Source organism: Capricornis sumatraensis, chromosome 12 (genome assembly GCF_032405125.1).
Source record: "Capricornis sumatraensis isolate serow.1 chromosome 12, serow.2, whole genome shotgun sequence".
In the NCBI taxonomy this organism is placed as follows: domain Eukaryota; kingdom Metazoa; phylum Chordata; class Mammalia; order Artiodactyla; family Bovidae; genus Capricornis; species Capricornis sumatraensis.
In genome coordinates this window covers 43,635,608-43,654,975 of record NC_091080.1, presented here as the reverse complement: position 1 = coordinate 43,654,975, position 19,368 = coordinate 43,635,608, and positions in this window count along the sequence as shown.

Genomic DNA, 19,368 nt, shown 5'->3' with positions numbered 1-19,368 from the left:
AGGCCCACGGAGGGCAAGTGGTCCCCTGGATGAGCACTGTAATCGAGACTAACCTGTTAGCACCGAAACCCTAAAGGACCCCAAAGTGAGGAAGGGCCAATTCAAGGAAGACAAGCCCAGAGGGGGACCTTCCGAAGCCAGAGGATGGAGAGAGAAGATGGAGAGCAGAGCTGCCTGCAGGTGGGAGCACCCTATGGACTCCCCCATCATCCCATGACTCCCCCCAGCGACACTGGACTCTTTCAACCGTGGACAGCAAGGACCACTGCCCTGCTGGGCTGATCCAGGGCATTGCGTCTCCTACTGGTGACCCCAGAGTCCTGGGCTACCTCCACACTCTGCTGCCCCTCACCGGGGATTTGGACAAAGGTCTGAGGGCAGACAACTTGGCGGGGGCACACTGGCCCCCAGGACAGAGGCTCCCCGGCCGTCTATCTCTGGAGAAGCCTCTGAGCTTCCCTTTAGGTGGACAGAACCAGAGGGTTTTCATGAAGCTTTGAGAAGGAATCCTGGGGGACCAAAAATAACAGAGAAAGACAAATAGCTTTTCTTTTCTATTTTAATATTTGTTGCTGAAGAGCCCCCTTGTTTATAACCCTCAGGGCATGTGCTCAGCTCCCATGACAATGCCACCGCGGAGCCAAAATGTGAGCTCAGACACATTGTCAACCACAGCTGTGCAGCAGGGTCTGGGCGGGGTGGGGGGTGGCAAAAGGAGGGGCTGGTGCCAGCTGAGCCTGAAGCAGTGGCACGCTCTGTGCCGTGGACCCTGATCACTGCAACGGTCCAGCTGGGGGCTTTCCACATGCAGTTGGAGAGCCCGCAACAGAGAAGATTCTGTGAGCCAAGAGGAGAACACAACTGAATTTGGGTGATGAATTGACTCTGGTTTCATAGAGAGACAGGGAGCTTCTCTGCAGTCAAGGCATTTGCTGAACCAAGAATGCGTTCCTGCTGTTGGCCAGTGGACACGTCGCAGTGTCCTCTGGGAGATGACAGATGCCCAGATCATATTAATATGTAAGCTGATTAAAGATCTGTAGTAGCTCAGTTTAACCATGTCACTAGACTCACATCTTTTACTTCTACTTTAATTTTGAGGTTAAAATGAGAACCATTGTGAAAACAAGCATGGAATTAATTTCCTGTCATCTTTCAGGAGGAATGTGACATCAGTACCATCGCTTGCACGGCAGGGCTGTCTGACTCGGTGAAAGTCGAGAGTCAGGCACTACATTAAGGCTTTGGAAGGGTGACTCTTCTAGTGACAGAAGCTTCCCATTTAATTTTTATCCCGTTTTGTTGTCTGTATTCACAGCTGAGCTGCAGATTTCAGGAGAACAGGAATCAATTTGTCTGCATCTACGATGCCTTGCACAGTGCCCCAGAAGCACACAGTAGTCACTCAATAAATACTTGTTGAATGTACGAACGTGAATGAACATAGTTCCCATGAGGCAGGGAACTACGAGGCATATTTTTAGGGCAGAGTTCCCATCTCCTGCCCTTAAAGCGTGCAACCTCGTATTCCAGATGCTTCTGTCACTAGGAGAGGCACGCTTCTAAAGGCTTAACGTAGTGCCTGACACAAGACTTTCACTGAGTCAGACAGCCCTGCCGTGCAAGCGATGGTACTGATGTCACATTCCTCCTGAAAGACGACAGGAAATTAATTCCAAATGGACATGAGTTTGAGCAAACTCTGGGAGATAGGAACAGGGAAGCCTGGAGTGCTGCAGTCCACGGGGTCACCAAGAGTCAGACACAACTGAGCGATCAAACAACAAAGGAAAGAAAGATGATTTTTTAAAAGCTCATAGAAGGCTGACCGACTTAACTGACAAATAGAAGTGTCTCACATTTGCTTATGTATTCAGTTAAAGCACTTCCCAGGTGACGCTAGTGACAAAAAAACTGCCTGCCAATGCAGAAGAGATGTGGGTTCGATCCCTGAGTTGGGAAGAGCCTCTGGAGGAGGGCATGGCAACCCACTCCACTTCTTGCCTGGAGAATCCCATGGACAGAGGAGCCTAGAAGGCTACAGTCCACTGGGTTGTAAAAATTATGTATGGTAAGGAAAGAAAATGAATAAAATATTTGACTGTAAAATTATTAATTTCTGTTCAGTAAATATTACTATAAATAATGGGAAATGAAAATTATAACCTTACAAAATAACATGATAACATCCTAAAAGTTTAAAAATCAAATCACTTAAAAACATGCTAAAATAGTAACATTATAACATTTATTTTCGATGTTCCAAATGTAATCTCCTCAAACTGAAGTACTTCCATCCCCACAATATTCGCTGGAACACAAGCCACCTTTCCCCAAACCACCACCGTCAGCAGGTCCTCCCATCTCCATGGAGAGGGAAGCTCAGGGAACCAGCAGGATGCAGAGCCCAACTAGGCTGAGCTCTGCATCCTGAAGGAGTGCAGCCCTTACGCTCAGAGCCAGGCTGCTTGCTGGCTCCTCCACCCTCTCTGGACGGGCCTTTCACAAAGCTCTTCCCTCGGCCATGGTGCTAGGAAGCTTCTGTCCTGTGAGAAACAGTCCTGGAGACAGAGGCCAGAAAGGGACAGTATTCACTGGCTGAGATGCCAGCAGACCAGTGCCCCTCGCACTGAGAATTCTGCCCCTGTCTCTCACTCAGGAGTCTATTCAGAAGGGAAAATCATCTTTAAAATGGATTCTTTTAAAGGAGAGAAACCATCTGTGACATGAACATCAAAGGACAAAAATTATGTGAGTAGAGAAAGCAGAACTTCTTTGGCACCTGGGTTCTTTTTTCCCCCCCAAAAAATAATTCATTAGAGAAACATAACCGAGAGATCAATGATGTTGATACAGATATAGATAAGAGGAGATTTCTTACAGGAACTGGCTCCCATGGTTATGGGGTTGAAAAGGCTCAGGGTTTCCCAAACCTACTGGCTGTCTTTGGAGGCAGATAGGACATGTGCAGATTATTCTAAAGATGGAATGTAAGGGAGAGGATTTCTTTCCTGTATAGATCTTATTTCAGAGAAGCCCAGCAGCTAATGGGGAAAAACGCTTAACAGAAGAACACAGCTAATTAATATGCAAGCAATTATATTCCTGGAAAATCACAATTTTGGAAAGAAACAGTGGAGCTTGGGAACAATCATCAGTGGCCGTTAAAGTCCATCAGGAGTGACGTGAAGACCTGTGAGACCCATCCCACAAACGGAAGGCAAGGGGAGGTCCTGAGTGGGTTCTGATTTGAATAAATGAACCGAAACATTCATTTTTGAGTCAAGAGGAAAACTGAACATGAGTTGCCTCCTAAATATTAGATGTTGCGGGAATATTACTAAGTGTGGTTGGGCGTGATAACAGCATTGTGGTTATGCTTTTTTTTTTTTAAAAAATGTCCATATGTATTAAAGACACACACTTAAGTCCTATCAGTGTTGTGATGCCATGTCTTGGATTTGCTTTAAAATCCTCCAGGAGACATCGCACAGAGGAAGAAGAGGTAAAACACAAAAGGTAGAATAATGTTGATTTTTAAATTGGGGGGGGGGATTATGACTCTATTCTGTCTACCTTTGTGTACATGTGAAACCCATTTCCACAATAAATTAGAACAAATTTTTGTGAACAAGGTAAAGCTTCTCTCCAGCCGGTTCAATTCCAGCCTGAGGACAGGAGGGTCTTCTATCTCACCTGGGGATTGGGGACCCGGCCCCTCCTCTGGCCAACATGGCAGAGGCTTACTCTCCCTCCCCCACCACCCTACTTCCTCAGCCAGGGAGGGGGGCCACACTAAGGGCTGGTACAGCTGCCAAGTGTGGTCTGGGGTTTGTACAGGAGAGCGAGCGGGGTGGGAAGGGGGTAAGGTGAGGGATAGGAGGGCAGAGCAAGAAAGAGAAAGGACTTTCCCTTTGCATTTGCAGATAACGTTTACAGACATTATGATACTTCTGTTTTCTGCTGCTGAACACTTGAGCAGGTTAGACCGTGGCTTATTTTAATTAAGTCTGAATATCCCTGCACCAGGTGGGAGGTTAATTTAATTTTCACCACTGTAATAGACTAATCGGATTCTCCTCCCGGGGAGTTTGAATGTGAAATACAGAGAGTTAGCAGAAAAGACTGGAAGCAAAGTGAGGAGCCGACGGTACCAGGCTCTCCTGCCCTGAGAGCTGCCACACGTTTAGACTGAGAGAGTGAGGTCTTCTCTGTCCTCCTGAGACCAGGGACCCAGACCTCACATCTCCATCTCCTCCATTTCCGTTAACAAGCCCTCCTCATGCAAGGGAACCAGATGAGAACCTTTTCTAGCACTAGGAGAGCTCACTAAGATCACTGTTCATTACTTACTGTTTTTTAACCCTCTTGAGCTTCTCAGGTGGTGCAGTGGTAAAAGAACCCACCTGTCAATGCAGGAGAGAAGAGAAGGGGGTTCGAGCCCTGGGTTGGGAAGATCCCCTGGAGGAGGGCATAGAAACCCACTCCAGTATTCTTGCCTGGAGAATCCCATGGGCAGAGGAGCCTGGGGGGCTACAGTCCATGGGGTTGCAAAGAGTCAAACAAGACTGAGTGACTGAGTGAAGTGCAGTGTCTTACTCCTCAGTTTCTATCCTGAATGAATAAGTGAAATACGTCCCAGCTCTCTGCTCATGAACCACATTGTTGCCCAGGATTTGGTCTGGATGGTGTGGCCTGTGTGGCCAAAAGTGGAATTCACTCCTTCGTTCCATTAGGGAACCACTGACCAAAACTGCCCGCCTTGGCTACAGGATGACAATCATTTGCCTGAGTTGTCCCACAACAGAGGGCCTCAATACAGAGTGCAATGCTCCCCTGAAAACTAACCCAGAGAATTAACCTGGAGAATTCGGGGTGGGGGACAGTGGGCAAGGGAAGGAGGAGGGAGGAGATGATTTGTCTTGCCAATCTCCCAGAATCCTTTGTGCTGGAATCTGTCTTGGCTGAGAGATGCGTGAACCACCAGGAAGGACCCTGAGTCATCAGATACAGTCCAAACAACATGATTATTCAGAGACAACGGGGAAACCAAATTCATCACCTTAAAACCAAACTCATCACCACAAAACCAAACCTATCACCATAAACCAAGCCCATCACCATAAAACCAAACCCATTACTTAAAACCAAGCCCATCACCATAAACCAAACCCATCACCATAAAACCAAACCCATTACCTTAAAACCAAGCCCATCACCATAAAACCAAGCCCATCACCATAAAACCAAACCCATCACCATAAACCAAACCCATCACTACAAAACAAACTCATTACCTTAAAACCAGACCCATCACCATAAACCCAACCCATCACCATAAAACCAAACCCATCACCATAAAACCAAGCCCATCACCATAAAACCAAGCCCATCACCATAAAACCAAACCCATCACCATAAAACCAAGCCCATCACCATAAAACCAAACCCATTACTTAAAACCAAGCCCATCACCATAAAACCAAATCCATCACCATAAAACCAAACCCATCACCATAAAACCAAACCCATTACCATAAAATCAAACCCATCACCATAAAACCAAGCCCATCACCATAAAACCAAACACATTACCTTAAAACCAAACCCCATCACCATAAACAAAACCTATCACCATAAAACCAAGCCCATCACCATAAACCAAACCCATCACCATAAAACCAAACCCATTACCTTAAAACCAAGCCCATCACCATAAAACCAAGCCCATCACCATAAAACCAAACCCATCACCATAAACCAAACCCATCACTACAAAACAAACTCATTACCTTAAAACCAGACCCATCACCATAAACCCAACCCATCACCATAAAACCAAACCCATCACCATAAAACCAAACCCATTACCATAAAATCAAACCCATCACCATAAAACCAAACCCATCACCATAAAACCAAGCCCATCACCATAAAACCAAACACATTACCTTAAAACCAAACCCCATCACCATAAACAAAACCTATCACCATAAAACCAAGCCCATCACCATAAACCAAACCCATCACCATAAAACCAAACCCGTTACCTTAAAACCCAACCCAACACCATAAAACCAAACCCATCACCATAAAACCAAGCCCATCACCATAAACCAAACCCATCACCATAAAACCAAATCCATTACTTAAAACCAAGCCCATCACCATAAAACCAAACCCATCACCATAAAACCAAATCCATCACCATAAAAGCCAAGACTGCAAGCCACATGGCAGAGGAGTCCTCCTGGGTTCCCTCACCCCAGGGGTCCCCAGAGTCCAGGATATAATGCCTGGTGATCTGAGGTGGAGCTGATGTAATAATAATAGAAATAAAGTGCACAATACATGTAATGCTCTTGAATCATCCTGAAAACCATCAAACCATCCCCCAGACCCCAGTCCGTGGAAACACTGTCTTCTCCGAAATCGGTCCCTGATACCAAAAGGCTGGGGAATGCTGCTCACCCTACTGCTCTCTGTCTGGGCGTATCTTCCCAATCTGCCCTGGGTGTCAGGTTAGGGGGTGTCTCAGGTGAGCAGAGTGGCATCGAAGTGTTACCGGTCTATCTGGAATATCTGACTCTTTAGGAAAGAACATGAAAAGACTGAAACCAAAAACAAGTGAACTTATTATTGGGGAAGAAACATTCAAAAGATCCTCACTGGCTCCAGGGAAGAGGAAGAAAGGAGAAAAGGAGGCGAGACGTCTGTGTCCCAGTAGGGGTGGGCAAGGATGTGGGGGTTATCTGAGCATGCACCTCGGGCCCCAGACAGCCGGTCCTCTCCAGACAGGCAGCCGGTCCAGGGGACAGCCTGAACTTGTCCCCCCAGCACCCCCAGTGCAGAAATGCCCCTCAGCCCTTGAGGCTCCTAGGGTTGCTGCGGTGGGGGTGGGGGGGGAGCCTGCTCTGTGTGCCCTCGGATGGGGGTGGGGTGTCCAAGGCCCAGGCAGCTAGAATGAGGCTGCACTCTGGACAAGGGTGACCGTATGTTTGGCCGTTCAATCTGAAAGATCATGAAGGTATTTTATAAGAGCCAAGTGCTGGTCATGGAGTGTCCACAGAGCTACGTGGGGGAGTGAGGACACATGTGTGTGCCAGCTCCCGGATGTGCTCCAAGGGAAGGGTGAGTGGCTTCCTAGATCGAGGGCTTGGGCCATGGTTTCCTGGCTACATTCTGAATCATTAAGGAGAAGGATCTTCTGAGGATAGTTGGCTCTGACACTCAAGGCCAAAATGGAAGCCTGAGCACCAGGCTTGGTGGCTTCCCTGACGTGACTCCTCAGGATGTGGCATCACTCAGAGGCCCACTGGTTCTGGACCCGCTCACATCCTTCAAACCAGGCCCTGGGGCACGGGCTCTGAGCATGCATTTAGATTAAGAATCACCAGAACGATTTTTCTTACTTTTAGCAACTGTTGGCCCTCACACTCAAAGAGTCTCCTGGTTCCACATAGACAGGGCATTAGAGACAGTGGCTCCCACTATCCTTTGGGGGAAACTCTCATGTGCCGGGCACCCCAAGAACTGAAGGAGGGAAGCTCTGCTGACCCCGGACAGTGAACCTGGCCCCCAGGCCTAGCTTCCTCCTTCACAAACTGGGGACCAGGGCCCCTGAAAGGATGGGTAACTGAGGCTTGTCACATGTTCAGCCCAGGAAAAGCCTTGAAAGCTAACCGTCGTTATTGTTCACCAGCAAATAGGGCGGGGTGGGGGTGGCACGTGGGCCCTCGAGTGCATTTACTGATTTACATACATCCTCTTTACATGCATCCTTGGTGGACAAAGGAGGAAAGGGGATTGGCGGATGAGTGTCACACCAAGCAGGATGTCGGCCTGGTGGCGTCAGATTGTCCGAGTGTCGTCAGGGTGCTCTCAGCCTGACTGTCCATCTGGTCTGTCCCCCAACACTGCGGTGATCTGAAGGAGGAGAGAACAGCCGCTTTAGAGAGCAGCTGGGAAACACCAGAAGGAGCTGCCCTTGGCCAGCCTCACCCACTCTTGGAAAATAGGCACCACACAGTGGAGCCCAGCTCTAAGCTGGGAGCCTGGTCTGTCTGAGTGTCTGATCCTTACATCAGGTGACAGCAAGACTTCTTGCACACATCATCTACAGGTGATGATCCCAAGATTATGATGGTCCAAAGATGGAAGGAGATGCTGAGCAGTATGGTTCCTGGTGAAGTTACATGGATGAAGTCTTGGGGGTTTGTTCTGGTTTTGCCCAGAGATAACTCTAAGCCAGGTTCACACAGAGCAGGCCTTGGGGCCTCAGTCCAAATCCCCAGCATCTCCCCGACCCTGCTTCCTCATCTGTGAGGTGGGCAAGAGCCTGTGAGCCTAAGCAGGCTCTGCTATGAGTCCCAGCATTTACCCAAACACCATACGTATGCCATGATTCCCCCTTTTTCTCTCTTTTGAGGCCCTGAAAACTGTATCTCTGTGTGCCCCAGAGCAAGGGGAGGATTGTTGCTGTTGTTCAGTTGCTCAGTCATGTCCGACTCTTTGCAACCTCATGGACTACAACACACCAGGCTTCCCTGTTCTTCACCATCTCGTGGAGTTCACTCAAACCCATGTCCATTGAGTTGGTGAGGCCATCCAACCATCTCATCCTCTGTCATCCCCTTCTCCTCCCACCTTCAATCTTTCCTAGCATCTGGGTCTTTTCAAGTGAGTCAGCTCTTCATATCAGGTGGCCAAGGTACTGGAGTTTCAGCTTCAGCATCAGTCCTTCCAAACAATATTCAGGGTTGATTTCCTTTAGGATTGACTAGTTGGATCTCCTTGCAGTCCAAGGGACTCTCAAGAGTCTCCTCCAGCACCACAGTTCAAAAGCATCAGTTCTTCAGTGCTCAGCTTTCTTTATGGTCCAACTCTCACATCTGTACATCTCTGTGTGCCCCAGAGCACAGGGAGGACTGGATCTCTCCAAAGGTCTTGTGTCTGTTCAAATTCCATCGAGGGCCCTTTTACACACATCACTGGTGCTGATGAAACAGGGCAGGGTACAGGGTTTCCTTCCTCGGCCGTTCTCAGCAGAACAGCCCGGGCAGAGCATTGGCCTCCCCGCAGCACGTGCATGTCCTGTGTGGCTGCACACGTGCCTCTGATCTCCCAAGAGCTGCTCCAGAGAGGAAATATCTGACTGATCAAATGCTCCTGGGACAGTGATTCCACACGCTTTGATATAAAATAACATTTATGAAACACCCCAGGCTTTGGGTTGGAAGTGAAACATGAGGGTCATGAATGTTTCATCTCCTTCATTAGGCACAGCGTCCCCGTGTCCCAGGAAGCAGGTCTGCAGCTCCATCCATCACGTTATTCTGTGCTGATGTGGAGAGCAGCCGTGAGACTCTTCTGCAAGAGTGATGATTAAGGATGGAGTTTATAACCAGGAAATACAGAAGCCCGTCTATCCTCTGATACTTACAGAAGTGCTGGAGGCATGAAATAGGATGGTTTGGGGTTCTGCCCCCTGGAGCTGCAGTCTGGATGAAACCGTCTTGGGCACACAGGGCCTGGGCAGGGGACCCCAAATACCCCCCTTCCTCTGCAGGTCTCCATCCCTCAGCTGCTGCCCCCAGGAGCCCTGCTCTGCAGGATGGACTCTCCCTAAGCTCAGTAAATCCAGTCTGATGGGATCACTGAAGCATTACCCCCGGGTCTCTGTTCAGTCTCTTCGGTAGAAGGCTGAGTCCTCAGAGACTGTCCTTTCTTCCTGCCGTCCTTCCAGGTGGTGACTAATGACAGCACCGGTGCTGGGCAGTCTCCCCGGGGGTTCCAGAGACCCTCAGAGAGGCTGATGAGCCAACCCCAAAACAGCTGAGGACTTATAGGGGCTGTCCGGATGGATGGAGAGGCATTGTGCCCACACTTTCTAAGGGGTCCCCGCTCCAGCCCCTTGTTCCATGCAGGCTTCGACCTGCCTGTGGGCTGTCCCCAGGGTAGGAGGGCACAGCTAGGTCCTGACCTCATGCCATAGTGGAAGGGGTCACATGGGACACCAGCATCTGGGGATCAGCTTCACAGAAAAGGTGTCTGCCAGATGAAGCAGCAGACAAAGTTCTCAGCCACCACTGGCGACATCTCCTGGTTTATCATGGGAGGTGGTGCCGACCAGGGACAAGTCAAGGGTGCTGGGGTCCTTTTCACTCTCTGAGAGGTGAGTGATCTGCTTGCCATGAAAAGGATGCTGTAAAATGAAGATCCTGGATGGGACCTCTTCTGTGAAGCCCTCCTGGATTCCCATCAGCAGGCAGCATGAGGGGAAGGAAGCCTGAGAAACTGTTGACCAGAGGAGGTTACAGGGACACAACCTCTAAATGGAACCTAGGATAGGGTCCTGGAACAGAGAAGAACATTGAGGGAGAAAATTATGAAATCTGAAAACAGAATGCAGCTTAGTGATAACATGCCAATATTGGTTCCTGGGGTAAACCCCGCTGCAGTGAGATGCCAGCAATGGGGGAAATGGGGAAGTGTCTGGGATTCTCTCCGCATCTCTGCTGTTAAACTAAGGTTATCCTAAAGTCAGGCATTTCCTAAAAAATTAGATGAGACTCAACAAAAACCAGTATTAAGCCATCTGTATAAGTAAGACTGAGGAGGAAATTCTCCAACGGTCCAGTGGTTAGGACTCCCTGCTTCCACTGCAGGGGGCACAGGTTCAATCCCTGGTTGGTGAACTAAGATCCCACAAACCACGTGGCATGGTCAAAGACAAACAACAACAAAAATGCCAAAAGAAACAAACAACAAAAACTAAGGAATAGACAGATCCCCCCCGCCACCCCGGCCAAAAAAAAATCTAAGCTGAACAACACCTGGACCCTGTTATTTTCAAAAATAGTTAAGATAACACAGATGGAATCAAACGCAGATAACAACTTCACCAAATGCCAATTAGCTCAGATTTGGGACTCAGGACGCTCAAATGACTGGTGGCTGTACATGGAGTAATTAATTATGAAAGATTAACTAGACTATGATTCAATTTAAAGTTTGAGTTTCCAATCATGCTGCCTTTTGTCCCAGGGAATCCCAGCTGAATGTGTCTCTGAACTGCGAATTGCATTGGCAGTGACAGCCCAAGAGTCTGACTGCAATGTCCTCCTCCAGGAAGGGGTGACCAGTTGGCCCCACTCCTCTCTGCTACTTGACAGCAGCACCACCAGCAGCAGCTAATCCTCGGTTGCAGGAGCTGAACAGGGGCTTACATTTCAAAGGGCTTCCCTGGTGGCTTAGCTGGTAAAGAATCTGCCTGCAATGCAGGAGACCTGGGTTCGATCCCTAGGTCACAAAGATCCCCTGGAGGAGGAAATGGCACAACACTCCAGTATTCTTGCCTGGAGAATCCCATGGACAGAAAAGCCTGGCGGGCCACTGAGCGACTAACACTTTCACTGTTAAAAGAAACATTTTAGAGCCTTAACTCTAAAAGTGCTGGTGCAGATGATGTGGGTGATGCTGAGGGGGAGGGGCTGCACTTTCCCAGGGCCGTTTCTCCGCGGAGATGGTCCTTGCATGCTCTCTGGGCCTTGGCAACGGGGTTATGGACTTCCAGTCCTGCTGCGTCTGACTGGCAGCTCAGTGGGAAACCCAGCTTAGCACAATGAAAGCCCTGGTCCTCCAGGCCGAGGCAGGAACACCCGCAGCTCTGTTCCCAGGCCTCCCACAGAAGGGGGCGGGGGGGCAAGGCCAGGGGTGCTGTGAAATTGCCCTCCTTCCGGTGCCCCGCAATTCAATTTCCCATCAACCTCCCTTCTCCCCTCCTCACTTCAGCAAGCAAGCACTGGAACGCTAGAAGTGGTATCGCGATTTTGACAGTGGGTTTGATTTTGTCTTCCTAAGAAAAGGATTCGTAATGCAGACAAAGGCTCCTTTTATCCCATTCTGGCTCGTGGCACACAAGAGGACTGCTGGCAGGGAAGAGGTTACATCCCCAGTCCCCAGCGAGGGGCTGGGATTTTAGTCCCCATGAGGGGCTAAAATTTTATTCCCAGTGGGCCACAGGAGCCGTTGGAAGGTGTAGTCATTCAAGAACACTGTGTGCTCAGGAGCACAAGAGGCTTGCTTGGAATGAGGGGAAAGTTTGTGGGCTCTGTCTTCTCCCTCATGAATTTTCATGACATGGTAGGAAATTGGGGTCAAAAGAAAGTGACTCTTACCTTTAAGATCAGTTTCAAGCAGAGTGACTTCCTCAACCTGCCAACTGCCCTGTGGGCTGTAGTTGTGAGGTACACATCCCAGAATGAGGAAGAGAGAAAATCACATGGGTGGGAAAATTGTTGTTCAATTGCTAAGTTGTGTCCAACTCTTTGCCACCCCATGGACACAAAGCATACCAGGCTTCATTGTCCTTCACTACCTCCCAGAATTTGCTCAAACTCATGTCCATTGAGTCGGTGATGCTATCTAACCATCTTATCCTCTGCCATCCCTTTCTCCTTTTGCTTTCAATCTCTCCCAGGTTCAAGGTCTTTTTCAATGAGTCTGCTCTTTGCATCAGGTGGCCAAAGTATTGGAGCTTCAGCATCAGTCCTTCCAATGAATATTCAGGGTTGATTTCCTTTAGGATTGACTGGTTTGATCTCCTTGCTGTCCAAGGGACTCTCAAGAGTCTTCTTTAGCACAACCATTTGAAAGCATCAGCTCTTTAGCACTCAGCCTTCTTGATGGTGCAACTCTCACATCTGTACATGACTACTGGAAAAATCACAGCTTTGATCTGTAACATTTTCTTAATGAAGAAGGCTCTGGCCTCTGAATTATGACCAACAATTTGTTTCAGACAAGATAAAGAATGCAGCAGCTGGCTGGTGGAGAAGCAAGCTCTCAATCATTAGTAATCTTGCATCCAGACACTTTACTGATTCTTCATCAGGAAATGCTTCTTTAATTGATTATCTGGGGTTTTCACAGGTAGTCAACAATACTGTCTGTGACTTTCTGCTCCTTTTAAGTAATTATATATCTTATTTCCACTTGATCTAAGTGCCTTGCCCAGAGATTCCAGCAAATAGTGAGCAATGATAGCCATATCAGACATCCTTGGTTCAACCCCAGTATTGATGGAAATACTTCCAAGGTTTCACACTGAAGTCAGCTGCTGTTTAATGAAGCTACATATTCTGTACAAATGTTCACTTTCAAATCTCTAGTGTTTTAAGGCTTTTTCTTATCTCACTAAGCAAGAGCCTTGAACTTCACTCTCTTCAGCCTCTAATGAGATGAACTTTTCCTTTTTGAGTTATTCATTTGATTTATTAATATATTAATATTAGGGTAGTTGTTCTTGTATTCTTGTAGTCATTTTTACATGATCATAATAAATGATTCCTTACATGTGCTGTTCCATTTAATTTGCCAGTATTGTATGTAGGATTTTCACCTGTGTTTGAAGCTGAGGTTGGTCTACAGTTTGCTATTCTGGAATTTGGGGAAAATAAATCTTTAACAAACATTTTGATAATTTTTAATTATTGATCTATTCAAGTTTCCCATTTTATCCAGTTAAATTTTTTCCCATTTATTAGCATTTATTGTATTTTATAATCTTTTCAAACTCCTCTATACTTATTCATTCCTCCCTTCAACAACTATTGTGTTTTTAGAGTTTATAGATCCAATTCATAAGGAGTCTGGCAGGGAGATGTCACATTTTAGGTATAAAATCACTGTGCCTAGTGTTGGTTTAGGTGCTGGTGATTCAGCTGTGAAAATGCCAATAGAGCTTCCATCCCAGTGGGGAAACCATAAACAAAGTAAACAAATTGACTATAGACAGTGGCATGAAGATGACAAAGGGGGGACGTGTAATGGGGACCGAAGAGTGGCTGCCTGGTACACAGTGCTCAGAGGAGCTCGGGTTTCATGGGAGGCAGGCTTGAGCAGGCCTAGGGCCAGCACTGGCAAGCCTCCATAGCCAGAAAAAGCACGGCAAGTTTAAGAACAAAAAGAGGGCAGGAGGGAAAGTCAGGCAGGTGATGAGAAAGGAGGCCAGAGACAGGCACAGGTGAAGTCCCTCTTGGGCATCACTGGAAGACTGGGTGGCTGCTAAGGGCAATGGGAGGATGCCGGGGGAGTCTCTGCATGGCTGGACAGAATCTCGTGCACACCTTGAGAAGGGCAGTATGGCTGTTGTAGGGGTGTCGGGGCAGAGAACCAGAGTGGCCACGGGGAGACTCGCTTGGGATTGAGTGGGTGTCCAGGCAGGAGATAAGGGTGTGGCCACGTCCCTCCTCTCATTTTGTTTCAGTTCTTCTCCTACCAAGTAGTTATTCTGGAAGTTTGCCTGCTTGATCGCTTTCATCTAGGAAACAGCTCTTGGCTTTCCTGATGCACTCACTCTTCTGATGTTCTCTTGTCAATAATTCATCAGTGGTGTTCTGGGCTCTGTGATTGCTTTCTATTTATTTCTTCCGACATTCTGTTCCTTTTGCTCTTATCTGAGTCTTAGCTCATATGTGTGTTGCTTTCTTTAAAAACAAAAGCATTTAGAGACTTCAATGTATCCCATTAGCTGATAGGTAGCAAAACCTTAGTTCAGCAGACATGCCAGTTGGGATGTTAACATGGAGGGCCCAAATTTCACTATATCAAGCTCCAGTGTGGACAACTGTGGTTCTTTCTGAAAGCCCCCAGGCTTGGGAAATTTCCACCCTACTGAAACAGAGCAGGACCCTGTGGTCCTTGCCTGCACATCCTCTGCCTGCCTTTTGTTCGTGAAAAAAACTTCAGCCAAAGAATAAGTTTAATCAGAGAAGTGAGAAAATGCAGAAACAAGGGAAAACAGTCCAATAAGACTAAGTAATAATAGTTTAGTCAGTGGTGGTGGTCAGTTCAGTTCAGTCACTCAGTCATGTCGGACTCTCTACGACCCCATGGACTGCAGCACACCAGGCTTCCCTGTTCATCACCAACTCCCAGAGCTAGCTCAAACTCATGTCCATCGAGTTGGCTGGGGTGGTGGTGGTGGTTTATTTGCTAAGTCATGACCGATTCTTGTGACTCCATAGACTGTAGCCTGCCAGACTTCTCTGCTCAAGGATCTTTAGTTCCTCCTCAAGGGCTATAGATAATATTCTGAGCCATGTCCTGTGAGCTGATTTAAAGAGACTGAAATCCCCACCAGGTGGAAGAAGTTAGCTACATCATGACCACACCGTAGTCACAACATAAGCTGCTACAATTCTGAGAACTAGCTCCAAGGAAATGGGAAAAAACCAACCTGGAACTGAAGATTATATTTAAAACAATCAAGATGACACTGGTCAGACCACTCAAGATCAATTTCAAGATGACTGTCAGAAGTTGCCTGTGGAGTCTTCCCCACCCACTTCCTGGGTTGCCAGCATCCAGAATAAAGCAAACTTTCCTTTCCACCAAACTGGCCTCTCTCTTGGCTGTTGAACAGCGAGCAGTGGATCCCACTTTTGGTTACACTATGGAACACCGACGGTCTACCCCAAATTAAACGGAAATCCCAGATAGATGCCCACCTCTTTGGTGCCAGGAAATGCATGTTAGACTCTAAACCAGAAGCCAGGGACAGAAAAGTGAGGGCTGCACACACCTGCTGGGACAAGGCAGCAAGGCCACCCCTACACATGGGGCCACAGAGCCGAGGGGAGCCGATGGCAGGAAAAGTTCCGTGCAGGAAGGATGACCAATCACATCCAAGGTTCCAAGAAGACAGATGGGGGGCAAAGAGAACTGGCCATTGGAGGTGGCAATGGGGAGGCCAGGGGAGGGGAAGCCCTGTTGGATGGTGTGTGTTCTCACAGAACACACAGAAGCCAGGCCATCACCTGGAGGAAGGAGGCTCCAGGGAAGGTTGGAGATTTATAGGAAGGCTGCCCTAAAAGTTCTCAAATTTTTTTTAGCGATCAACATGGTGTGTGTGTGTGCTTGTTTCAGAGAATGCAGGAATACAAGTGAGATAAATTGCACCCTAGTCTAAAGCCACTACCAGGAGAGAAAATCCTGGGTTGCCAGCAAGGTCGCTGGGTCCCCAGGTCTATGGAGGCAAATTCAGTGCCCCCTCCAGTCCCGAGCAAAGCAGAACCACCCCCTCGCTATGGCCTCATCTCCCACCAGGAAAGCAGACTTCACATGCTTGGAAATTGAATTTCATTGATGTGAAATACCCAATATACCTTTCCCCTCCAATGTAACTGTAAAAACTAGTGGAGACTACTTCACAAACTTGCTTCTGCTTTTATTGAACATGACGCGACTCCTCCCTCCTGGTGAGCACACGTTTTTAGTGATCTCTATCCACAGCCCCTGCTTTCCTCTGTGGGTCAAGGCTCCTCTTTGAATGTACCCCCACCCTACAGGCGGGCTGGAGAGAAGTCAAGGACATAAATATTTGAGGTGGCTAAAAGCAGGTTTTCCCTGTCAAAATACTATACTCCACCACCCAGAGTGAATCCAGACGTTAAAAGCCTTCTCTTGGAACCTGCACGCCCCCAGACGACACTTGTAACCTTGTCACTGGCTTTCTGGGGACTGCTCTCTGGTGACCGATTCTCCATTATAGGAGTAAGCTTCTCCTCTCGCACACACAATGTCAAGTACCCACAGCAGGCTGATTTTAGACAGAATCTACAGAGTGAATTCCAGCTGCTAGAATATTATTCTCATCTACAAAATAATCAGGTATTTGACTACCTGACACTCACTGGTTTTCTTGACTATGTTAACCATGAGTTGTGAACCTGGGAGGTTGACCGTTGGAGATAATGTTTGGTGTGGGTCCTTCGTCATCACCACTGAGCTACTGCACAGGGTTCCTTGTTGGGACCTGCCATCCCAACCTGGGTCTCCCTTCCCCTCCCCCTGAGAGAGGCATGACGGGCAGCTGGGTGTAGAAAGTGGCTTTGGGAGGAGAAGGAAATGGCAACCCACTCCAGTATTCTTGCCTGGAGAATCCCATGGACAGAGGAGCCTGGTGGGCTACAGTCCACAGGGTCGCAAAGAGTCGGACACGACTGAGCAACTGCACTTCACTTCACAAGAGTGGAGGAAGGGATTTCCCTGGTGACTCAGCGGTAAGGAATCCGCCTGCTGAGGCAGGGGACACAAGAGACCTGGTTTCAGTCGCTGGGTCATGATGATACCCTGGAGGAGGGCACAGCAACCCACTCCAGTAGTCTTGCCAGCAGAATCCAACGGACAGAGGAATGTGGCAGGCTGCAGTCCACGGGGTCACAGAGTCGGACGCGACTGAAGCTACTTAGCACGCACACGTGCACTAGAGTGGGGGAGCCTGGAAGGAGGCAGGCGGAGCAAAACCAGCACAAGGGTGAGTTCCTGGGGCCCCCGGGCCTCCCCTACTCCTCAGGCCCGGGCAGGTCGCCTCTCTGGACCATCCACCCAGGAGGGGGCCAAGAGAGGCACTAACCCACTGGCTCCCATCCTTCACTGTGAGATGTGAAATCCTGTGCTTCCCAGGTGGGAGAGGGGTGTGTGCAGAGGCACCAAGGGTGTCTGACACCCACCCAACCACACCCTTCCTTCCTAACATCTTCATAAAATATAAGCTGATTACACACCTCCTCGTGTAAAATTTCCTGATCCACAGCACCCACCACCAGAGCAGAGGATAAGGCCTGTCTGCTCCAGCCTCCACTGCCCTCCCCACCGCCCCCTGGCTCCGTGTCAGAGCACCTGTGTTGCTTGCACTCATCACCCTTGTCCAGCCTTTGTGTTGGTTCATCCCCCCACCTCTTCTCCACCACCTGGTGGACTCCACTCCTCATCTGAAACTCAACTTCACCACCACTTCTGTAGAGCCACAGGCCCCCAGCTAGATCCACAAAGAACCAGCTACGGGTCCTGCCTCCTTTGTTCCTGTAACAAATAGGAGGAATAATGCACACAACTCTAATTCCACCTGCCGACTGTCTTGATCACATGCCCGTCTCTCCCCTACCACTTACCCTTGAGTGCACAAACCCCTATGTCTTATTTTTGTTTTTTTAGTGCCTTGAATAGTGTTAGACTTGTAGGTAATGCACAAAGTATTTCTTGAATGACAGCATGGATTTGTCATGTAAGGCATCAGCCACTTGGCTAAGTATCTGATGCAAATATCACTCAAGTGCAGGCAGGGAGGAATTAGAAACCTGCCCAAATAAAATATACCTGGGAGGCACACCAGCAGGAGGTGACCCGGCAGATATAAAGAGCTGAAAATTCATCTCTCTACTGTTTGTCTTCACTGAAGACTGCAGCTTTCTGCTTTTCCTATTCTACCCTTTAAAATATAGTCCTATGAGAACAACTGATATAAACTGTATTAGTTCAACATCCCCAAGAACTTGCAAATTCTTTGGAGGAGGCACTGGGGGGTAGGGTAAGTAGACATGATTACCATGCAGAATAGAAAATTGGATTAAAGCACTCCAGGTGACAACCAAGGAAAACAGCACCAAACACAGGGTCTTCATACAGAGGACAGTGCTTTGCAGCAGCTGTAAAGGAGGGGCATTAAATATTTATTAATGTTGCCCATTTTCAGAAGCCATTTGGCCAAGAGCCACCTGGCCTGCCTCCTGGAGCAGTGGCCCTGGCCCCAAGGCTGACAGGAGGCTGCCCTTGGAGCACATTTCCAAGGCCTTCCAAGTGGAAGCTGCCACACGGCATAAGGGTTGGAGCCGAGCTGAAACATCCCTGCTATGATCCTATATTCTCATTAGCTGGTATCAATATTCAAATTTTAAAATCCTAATTCACTGCCAAGCTCTGTAAGATACTAAAATATTTAGATTAAATACTCTGCTAGAATTATGAAGAAGGGAAGAGAAAGCATATTAAGAAATAGTCATCCTAGCAAATGGGGGAAATGACAGCCTAGTTGAAAATTAAAAAGTATCATTCTTGGTATGCATCAATATTTTAACATGATTCTGTTTAATTCCTTTTAATGCCATTTGAAACTAAAAAGAAATGACCCTAAAAAGGCTGGGGCTATATCTCTATCCACCCACGCAATCAATAAAGCTCTCCTGTCCAACTGCTGGGAGCCTGGCCATGTGCCCTGAGCTGCGGATAAAAAGAGGAAGATGCCCAGTCATTGAGAGGCTCACGGTCCAGGACCAAGGGCGCTAGGAGCTGCTCTTCCTGTTCTGTTCCGTCCCCACAGGCTCTGTGTGCTCGGGTTTTAAAAGCAATGGTCTTTAATATACATCCATCCTTCTAATGGGGAAGTTATACAGACAAGAATCTTGTTTCCTTCCTAGTCATAAGTGCAGTCTGCCTCCGCGGTCTCTACTTATGCATCTCCCTTCAATCGCAAAACCCCTGAAGTTTGATTTCTGCCTGTACTTAAAGGAGGCTTACATTAGTTAC